This window comes from Zonotrichia leucophrys, chromosome 1A, assembly GCF_028769735.1.
Source record: "Zonotrichia leucophrys gambelii isolate GWCS_2022_RI chromosome 1A, RI_Zleu_2.0, whole genome shotgun sequence".
NCBI lineage: Eukaryota > Metazoa > Chordata > Aves > Passeriformes > Passerellidae > Zonotrichia > Zonotrichia leucophrys.
In genome coordinates this window covers 67,958,452-67,967,542 of record NC_088170.1, presented here as the reverse complement: position 1 = coordinate 67,967,542, position 9,091 = coordinate 67,958,452, and positions in this window count along the sequence as shown.

Genomic DNA, 9,091 nt, shown 5'->3' with positions numbered 1-9,091 from the left:
GATTTTTCGTTTCCCTACCTCTCCTCCCCCGGCTTCACGATGTGCTCAGACAGCACGGATCCGGCTCCCTCCTCCTCCCCCCGCATTTTTTTTTTTCTTTTTTTCTGGGCAGTTTTGGAAGGATCCGGCATCATCTTCCAGGCTGATCTTGCCTCCCTCCCGCAGCACCGTTTTGGGGAGCAGAAGATTCCGCAGGGATTTTCCCAGCCCTATGATGAGGAAAACACCCCCCGAGTGATTTCAGCCGTATTCTCCTTTATTTTTATTTTTTTTTCTTATCCCAAACCCCCAAGGATTTATGCCCGGCTCGTCCACACGGCTCAGTCCAAACCACACAAGCCTCGTGGCTTTAAAATCCTCTTTTTCGAAGCCTTTCCTTAGCAAAAGGCACATTTCTTGCCGATGGTAGATGGGCTCATCCCTCCTCCCCCCGCCGCTGGGGTACCCGAGCTGTTTCCATCGGTGCTTGGCGCTGGGAAGGTTCCCTTCGTGCCTCTAATGAGCTTTAAGTTATTACCTTAATTGAATGTGTTTTCTAAAGATAGAATTGGGAGGCGATCGCGTTACCTTTCACCTCACAGAGAGTCACTCTAGAAGCAGCGATAGCGAACTCCCAACGTCAGCAGAAAAACCCAACAATATCCCTCCAGGACCAGGAGGGTGTGTATATACAAATATAGTTATTTTTCCCCCCCTAGGTGACCAATTTTAGCTCCACTTTCCGCAGGATGTGCCCGGGGGGGTCTCGGCCGGGTACTGCGAAGCAGGGCCGGGCAGGGCAGCTCTGCATCCCCCAGGGCTGTTCTGTATCCCCCAGGGCAGCTCTGCATCCTCCAGGGCTGTTCTGCATCCCCCAGAGCGGTTCTGCATCCCCCCAGCACCACCGGAACCCCGACTCCTGGGGCCTGGGATCTGTTTCACGCACCTGGTTTAGCCCTGGAAATAAAGCTTTATCCCAGATTTATTCCCGAGGAAACACCTTCACCCCAAGGGATGTTCTTCCCCAGTCCCCACTTCTCCCGCTCTGAGGTGCTGCCCATCCCGGTGGGTGAGAGGGGCCATTCCCAGACGTGTTTTCCGTGGATAATCCCCCTCCCGCCTTCCCCAGGCTGGTCCTGCGTGTCTCGTCTGGTTTTGGCTGCAGGACACCCACCCGCCCACCCCGAAATGAGCACCCAGCCCTAGCGAATAGAAATACCATCACCAAAACCTGGGGAAGTTTTCTTGTAAGCGAATCGAGGATGGAAGCCAACGGGGGAGAACATTGGGGTTTGGGAGAGTCCCATGAGTGGGGGGCTAAATATGGAAAATCAGAGCCCCCCGTCGGTTCCTCCATCCTGAAGATCTGGGGCATCCTCTGGAGCCTTCGGCATGGCCACAGCCCGGCTCCCCGGCTCCTGCTGCCCCTACAGCACTTTAGGGGGGTGTTCATCTTGCCTCCACCCCCAGGGCTCCAAAACCCCCAGGGCTCCAAAACCCCCAGGTGTTCCCGGGAAAGGAGGCTGAGGAGGGGGCAGGGGGCTGCAGATCCCCCGGTCCATCCCTTTCGCTCCGCATCGGCCCCCGGTTCAGCCCGTGCGAGCCTGAGGGGACACAGAGGGGGACCCCCAGGATCCCCAGGGCTGGGGCTGACCCCTACGAGCTCCCTGAAAAGGTGCTGAGCCTTTCTCCTCCAGAGGAGGAGTGGGAGAGGGGGAACAACCCTCGTCCCAGCCCGTTCTCGAAGCGCCAGGGGATGCGTGTCCATTATTATTATTATGATTATTATTTTTCTATCTGTATAGTGACTCCTTAAACAGATACATATTCAGAATAAAATTAAAAAAAAAAAAAGAGAGAATGGGGTCATTAAAAATCCCCCCTGGAGGAGAAGGGGGCACGGAGGAGAAGAACCAGCCCCTTGTCGCCAATGTCACCACTTTTCCTCGAAAGCTCTCGATGCAGTGGAGCGAGCCCCGGCGTTATTTGTATGATCATACGCTTAATTACATTTTCCCCCTGTGTTGCCGGCGTTCCCGGCTGCCGGCGCTGACAGCAGCTCCCGGGACGGGTTACATCACGCTCGCACCGCTGTACCTGGCGCGTCCCCCTGGCCCTGCCCCTGTCCCCCACGCCCGCTCCCCGCCCCACCGATGGGTGTGTAAAGAAATGGCCCATCATATTCCTCTCACTCCTGCTCTGCCCTTTCCCAACCCGGAAGAGCTCTGATCTTCAGCCCAGCCCGGAGGAGGAGGAGGAGGAGGGCAAGGGTGGGCGTTCGGAGGATGCGGCTCCCCCAGGTTTTCCCCCTCGGTGAGAGCTTGCGACATGCCAGCAGCGGCTCCGCTCCTCCAGCACTCCTGCTCTGAGCGCTCCAGCGGAACCGGACAAAACCAAAAGCGTCTGCCCAGGTCAGTGAACGCCGATTTGTGTGTCCCTCCGTCTCACCCTCCTCCTTTTTTATTTCTAATTATTTTTCTTTTTTTTTTTAATTTTTTTTTTTTTTATTTTTTAATCCATCCTCCTTTTACTCCTTCTCCACCCGGAGGGCGTTAGGACGGGGAGCTCGGCTCCAAGGATTTGAAACTCAGCCCCGACTCTCCTTTATTGCTTGGGGTGGACGGAGGGGAGAGCCGACTTTTCTCGGTGACCTTGGGGACATCCCCCTGCTCCGTGAGGGAGCGACTTTTGGGAAGCTGGGGAGAAGAAGAATTTTTTTACCTGTGTGTGTTGGGGGCAAAGGAGCGAGGCTGGGCTGGCAGGGGCTGGGAGGTGAGACACGGCACTGACATAGCTGGGGTGAGAAATATTAATCTCAGGATGGAAATTGATTTATATTTGAGGGATATGCGGGGCCTTTCTGTGCCTGGCTTTGTACCTATGTGCATACAAATATATATATATATTTGTGTATATTTATATTGTATATCTGGACCCACATACTCTGTATATCACTCTGTGCACAGCGATTTTCGTGCAGGCAGGCTCGTGTCGATGGCTGCGGTTTTGTGCTCTTCTCACAAATAATTCCCATTCAATTTGATTCTGTTAGGTTGATATGTGCTGTATAATATAAAATACACCCTGTGTATGTAGTAGTCTATGTCTTCAGATTAAAAATATCTGTATATCATGCATAACACGAATGCTTCTAACAGAATGTACTTACGGCGATTTTACGCAGACATTTCCCATATTTTTACCTTAGAAAGGCAAAGCAGAGCTACCCTAGAGGTGTGTGGTTGAGGCAGGGAAATGGCTCCGCTCCGGGGCCGGGCACGCTCCTTCCCCGCGGCTCCGGGCCCCGCTGAGGGGATCCACGCGCCGGGCCGGGCCGAGCCGGGCCGGGCTGGGCCGTCCTGGGCTCCGGCAGGACTGGGGGCCGAAGGGAGCGGGGAGAGTTTCCTCTCTCTACCGGCATTAAGCCTCTGTCCTCCTTCCCCGCCTTGTAGGAGAATTTTTCACCCTCCAAACCGTGCGGAGGATGTTTCCAGAGGGAGCAGTGGGAATGGCTTGTGCTGTCAAAAAATCCACATTGTCTGTCGTCGAGCGTTTTGAAAGCAGAAAGGAGAGAAAATCTATCTATCTATCTATCTATCTATCTATCTATCTATCTATCTATCTATCCATCCATCCATCCATCCATCCATCCATCCATCCACTCGGCTCCTCTTACCTTCGCGTGTCCGTACACAGTCAGCGGGCTCCGGGTGACGGATTTTAATGAAAGCGGATAATTAATAACCACCGGCCCTGCTTGTTTTCTCCATTATTTATGGGCCGCAGGTGCGGAGCGGGGGAGCCGGGACCTGTCGGTGCCGCGGGCGGACACCGCTCCCACCTTCCCTGGGGTGCAGGACAGACACCCCCGGACAGACAGGGGGACACAGAGTGTCCCAGCAACCCGAGGGCTCCGGGAAAGGAGAAACGAGCTCTCGGAAAGGAAGGAGGGCAGAGGGAAGCTTTACCCCCACCCCGCCGCGGCATTTTGCTCCCGGCTGGGGCGAAGCGCTTCCTTCTCCCGGGGATGTGAATTTCTTTTTACAGAGCCGAGGGAAACGTTTTAATCTCGCTGGGGAAAATAAAGCGAGGAGGTTTTTCCCGGCAGGGGCAGGTAGGGAGAGGGATGAGGAGGAGGGGGAGCACATTTTGGGGGGCTGCTCTGGTCCCCCGGGATGCGGAGGGCATCGCCCTGTGCTCGGACGGGGGCGGGCCAGCTCTCGGCGTGTCTGTGCTCCTCGGGGCAGTTTGGGGTGCGGTAACCCTGTCTTTAGGGCGAAAAGAACCCGTGTGTGTTCTGACAGCCTCGGTAGTATTTGAATTTTGGAGGTTCTGACGGTAAACGCGAGCCCAACATTGTCACCGTGCGGGGTCACAGCGCTGGGGGCTGTGGGCACGGGGGGTTTGTTATGGGGGTTTATTTTTGGGGTTTGTTTTTGGGGATTTGTTTTTTGGGGTGCATGGACTGCTCTAAACTGACAGCAGCCGGCCTCTTGCCGGAGTAAATCGCTCCGGTTTTAATCCGGGGAAATGCCCCTGATTCTCACCGAAGAGCCGGTGTTAATTCTGCCGCCTCCTCTCACGCCAGCCGCAGGGAGATTTGTGGGGTTTTTTTCCTTTATCTAAGTCCCGGGGTAATTTGTGCTTTCGAGTAAAAAAAAAAAAATAAAAAGAAAAGGGAAAAAAGGAATCCTTCAAAACGTCGGCAGCAGCTTCACTTTCTCCGTGGGCTGCGAGGGTAAATGCTCTTGCCGGGTTTAAAGCTCGCAAGATGATTCAATCTATGGCTCGAAACGGTCCTGGGAGATAAAGCAAAATCGAGAAACCCTAAACAAACCGGCTCCCCGAGACCCTCATTTTTATTACTATTTTTTTAAATTTTTTTTTCCTCTATTGAGCACTTCTTTAACCTCGCCGTAATTTGAAGTGGCTGTTCAGGCGATTTGCTGGCTTTTTCTTCCCTTATTTTTTAATTTGTGGGGTCGAAGCCTTTCGGGAGCGCTGCCCAGCTCCCTGCAGGGGTAGCAGGGCATCCTCTCCTGGGTGGGGAGAGGGGGCAGAAAGGGAGAACGGGGTAAAATGGGGAGGTAAAATGGAATAAAAGAGAGAAGGAGACCCCCTTGCCAAAGCGCACTTTTGCTGTCTGAAGAAGGAAAGGCGGGGGGGAAGGGACTAAAGGGACTTACCGGGCTGGGCTCGGAGCGGGGCTGTCGCTGTCAGGGGAGCAAGGAGGGGAGGCTGCGGCTCCTGCGGCCGGAGCAGGACGGGCACGGGCGGCGGGGCTGACACGAGTCCCCCTCCCCTCGTCCCCTCTCCCGGCTCCTCTCCGCGCACTCCGGGGAATGTCAGGGGGGAGAGGTCGCCCCTGGGACTTGCGGAGCCGGTTTTTGATCTTTCTCAGACCTTTTTTTTTTTTTTTTTTTTTTTTTCCTTACTCCTGCAGTGTCCCGGGGCAGTCGCCCTTCTCTCAGCTTCAAAGAACGGGAGGAGGGAAAAAAAAAAAGTCCCAGTTTCTCTCCTCCCAATTTTAATTCTTCGAATTTCTTTTCTACGGCAGAGCAGGGTTTTCCCCAGTCTCTTCCCACCCCTCCATCAAATAGCATCATTTGTGCTGAAAAAAAAAAAAAAAAAAAGAAGTGTGTGCGTCTGTGGTGGGTGGTGGTGCACGAAAGGAGAAAAAATTGGACCCGGTGTAATCAGCCGATGATTTGTTCTCTCTTTGAATTTGCATGGCTCGGCACTTCTTTGTGTGCGTGTTTATATTTCCTCCCGATCTTCACGAAGGGGAGATAACTGAATTATTAGAAAAGAACGGAAATACGTATGTATATTAAAAAAAAAAAATAGAAAGAGAGAGAGAGATAAAAAAAAAAGAAAAACCACCCATGTGGCTGGTTTCGAAGTGGAAGGGAAGACTCATGTAGGATGGGAAAAGGGAGACGTAGAAATGCCAGTCTCTCTTTCTCTTTGACTACTATTATTATTTTTATTATCATTATTAATAATAATTTGCCTCTCCTAGCTGGCCGGACGCTGCTTATACCGTTTAAATGATAAAGAGGGGGATGGCCTTGGGGAAGGGGATCGTAATTCCTGCCTAATTCACCAAGGGATGGGAAAAAAAAAAAAGAAAAAAAGAAAAAAAGAGGAAAACAAAATATTCCCTCTTCTCTGCTCCTTTGTTTAACCCGAGATTATCTCAGCAGGGCTCGGTACCCTCCTGGCAGGGCCATCTCGGGGACTGGCAGGCTCCGTGCCCCCTTCCCAGCCGGGGAGGTGGCAGCGGGCTCACAACCCGGCTCTCTCTCCCTCGGCAAGTTGCTGTACACAGGCAAAAAAAAAAAAAAAAAATTAATAATAATCTTCGGAGCTCTCTGCCCTGGGCCGTGTCCTCTCCATAACCCCCCGATTCCTCGCTCCCGGCTGTTTGTACAGCTTTACCTGTACTATTCTGGTACCCTGGATAGAAGGAAAAAAAAAAAAAAAAAAAAAGCCCAGCCCGACAAACGTAACTTAATCCCCTTTCAGTCAATTGTCGTTTAAAGGGGGCTAAAGGAGAGGGGGGAGCAGGGGACGCCGCCTGTCCCCGCCCCGAGGTGCCACTGGCGGCCCCGGGCACCGGAGAAGCCGCTGGCCCCGGTCCGGCTCCGGAACAACCTTTGGTGCGCCCACGTAAACAGCAGGACACGAGGGAGATTTAAAACAACCCAAAACCCCCCAAAAGGATGGCAGCTTTATTGCCCTTTCACCGGTCATTTTTAGGGGAGCGGTAGGCTGGGGAGCCGTCCCATCCCAGCAAGTTTGGGGTTTTGTTGTTGTTGAGTTTATCTGGTGTTTTTTGTTTCTGTTTTTTGGGGGTTTTTTTTCTGAATTTCCCCCTTTTTGGGTCTCTTGGTGACAAATAAAGTGTCCAAAGCGTTTCCTCGTGACCTTTCAGAGTTGTCCCCATTGCTCCCATCCCTGCCCTGGCACGGGGGAATGCCGAGCCCCGCAGCCCCCTCCCCCCGGCAGAATTAACCCCGGAGCCCCCGACCCTTATCTGGCGGCTGGTGGCGAGCTCGGGGCTAATTGCTGCAACAATGGGCTCCTATTAACGCCGGGCTGTCACTGCAAACCCTGCTGGGGGCTGCCGGGGGGGCGACGTGATGGATCTGCAGCCACAGCATGGGAAAAGGACGGTCAAGGCCAGCGCTCCTCTCAAAACCCCGGGGATCACGGGATAATACGATGAAAAAACAGGGAAAAAATGATGAAAAATGATGGGTTTGCTCTTTTTATTTTTTTAATATTCCTTTTTTTAAATTTTTTTTTTGTAGGGGGTGTTTTTGCACTCCCCACCACGGCTTCCTCCCGGCTGGGATGGGGATAGGGAGATCGAATCTATCGAGGACGGGTTGAAAATATAGGGACAGCCTAAGCAAAGTGGATTTGAGAGCGGGTGTCCTCCTCCCGCAGCCGGGTCAGGACGGAGCCCTCAGGGCTGTCCCCATTTCTTCTCCCTCCTGCCACTGATGAGACTTGGTGTAGTTGTTGATTTTTTATATTATTTTAAATTTTTCTTTTTACTTTATTAATTTCATTTCGCATTAATAATTCCCTTCCCTCCAAACAGCTGAAGGAAAGCGATTTCCTCACTACCTCCGGACAGGGCTAGAGGCACGTTTTAAAGTGGTTTAGCAATTTTGTGACCTTTGGATGGAAATTCCCCTCCTGCGATCCCACGGCTGTAGGTCTCAGGGCTGTAAGCGCCGGAGGGAGCGGGGGTGGGAATCTCAGCTCACCTGCACAAATTAAGCCCCCTCTCTCAATGTTAAAAAACACAAAGTGACTTTTCCAAAGTGTCGGAAACCCCTCTGGCCCGCAGGATGAGGAAATTTGGGGAGCGGGGATGAAGAGACAAATTCCCACTAAAATGCCCAGGGTTGGGGAGGGGGATGGAGGGAAGAGGAAAGTTTGTTCTCCTGAGCGCTGCTCTCCTCTTCACCTTCCTCCTCCTCTCCAAGGAATCCCCTGCTCCCGGAGGAGGAGGGGTGGGCAGGAGACCACCCTGGTGCTGGGGCGCCCCGAAAAGTGCGTCAGGACAGACAGACAGACGGACAGCCAGACAGACCGCGCCGTTCTCCCCTTCGCTTCCTCCTTCTACTCCCCCAATTCCTGGAGTACGGAAAGAAGGGGAAATAAAACCCCTGCGGGCAAAGCGACTCCTGCGATGGGACGGAGGAAACACGAGCTGTCCCGGAGCGGGTGGAAGCCCCCGGCTCGGGGAGGGCCGTGAGCATTCCCCCCTCTGCCCCTCGCCCTGATGGACTGCGGGAGCGCTTCCCACCGGGAAGGGGTTCCGGGGGAGCCCGGGGGAGCACCGAGCCCTGTCCCGGGGCGCTTCTGGGTGGGGGAGACCTGCCAGCCCCTTCCCGGCTCGTCCGTGCTCTTATAGCAGCCCTGGTCGGCTTCTTTTATATATATATATATGTGTGTGTGTATGCCACATCTTTCACGTGCGAAAGCTCTGTCCCCACGCCCAACAGCGATGGGCTGCACAGGGGGCTGAAACTCGGGCTTAAAACAGGCGTCCTCTAGGATTCCATCCATCCATCCATCCATCCATCCATCCATCCATCCATCCATCCATCCATCCATCCATCCATCCCTTGGCTCCGCTGGCCGTCGAGGAGCGGATCCCGCTCCCGGCCGCAGTTGAGTCCATCCTGGCCCCGCTGACCGGAGGCGCCCCGGCGCTGCGGAGCCTCGGGATTTAACGGGACCCCCCGGGATAAAAACTCCAGGAGCCGCTTCCTCCCACACCAGGGCTGACGCGCTCTGGCCGGCGTGCGGGGCATGCAGTGAGTGACTGCTTCTAGTGCTTTAAAAAAATTAATATTATCCTTCATCATCCTATTCTTTCTCTCTCTCTCTTTCTTTCTTTCTTTCTTTTTCTTTCTTTCTTTCTTTCTCTCTCTCTCTCTTTCTCCCTTTCTCTCTTTCTCTCTCTCTCTCTCTTTCTTTCTCTCTTTTTCTCTCTTTCTCTCTCTTTCTCTCTTTCTTTCCTCTCATTCTCTTATTCTCTCTTTCTTCCCTCTCTTTTCTTCCTTTCCCCCTCTATCCTCTCCACTCT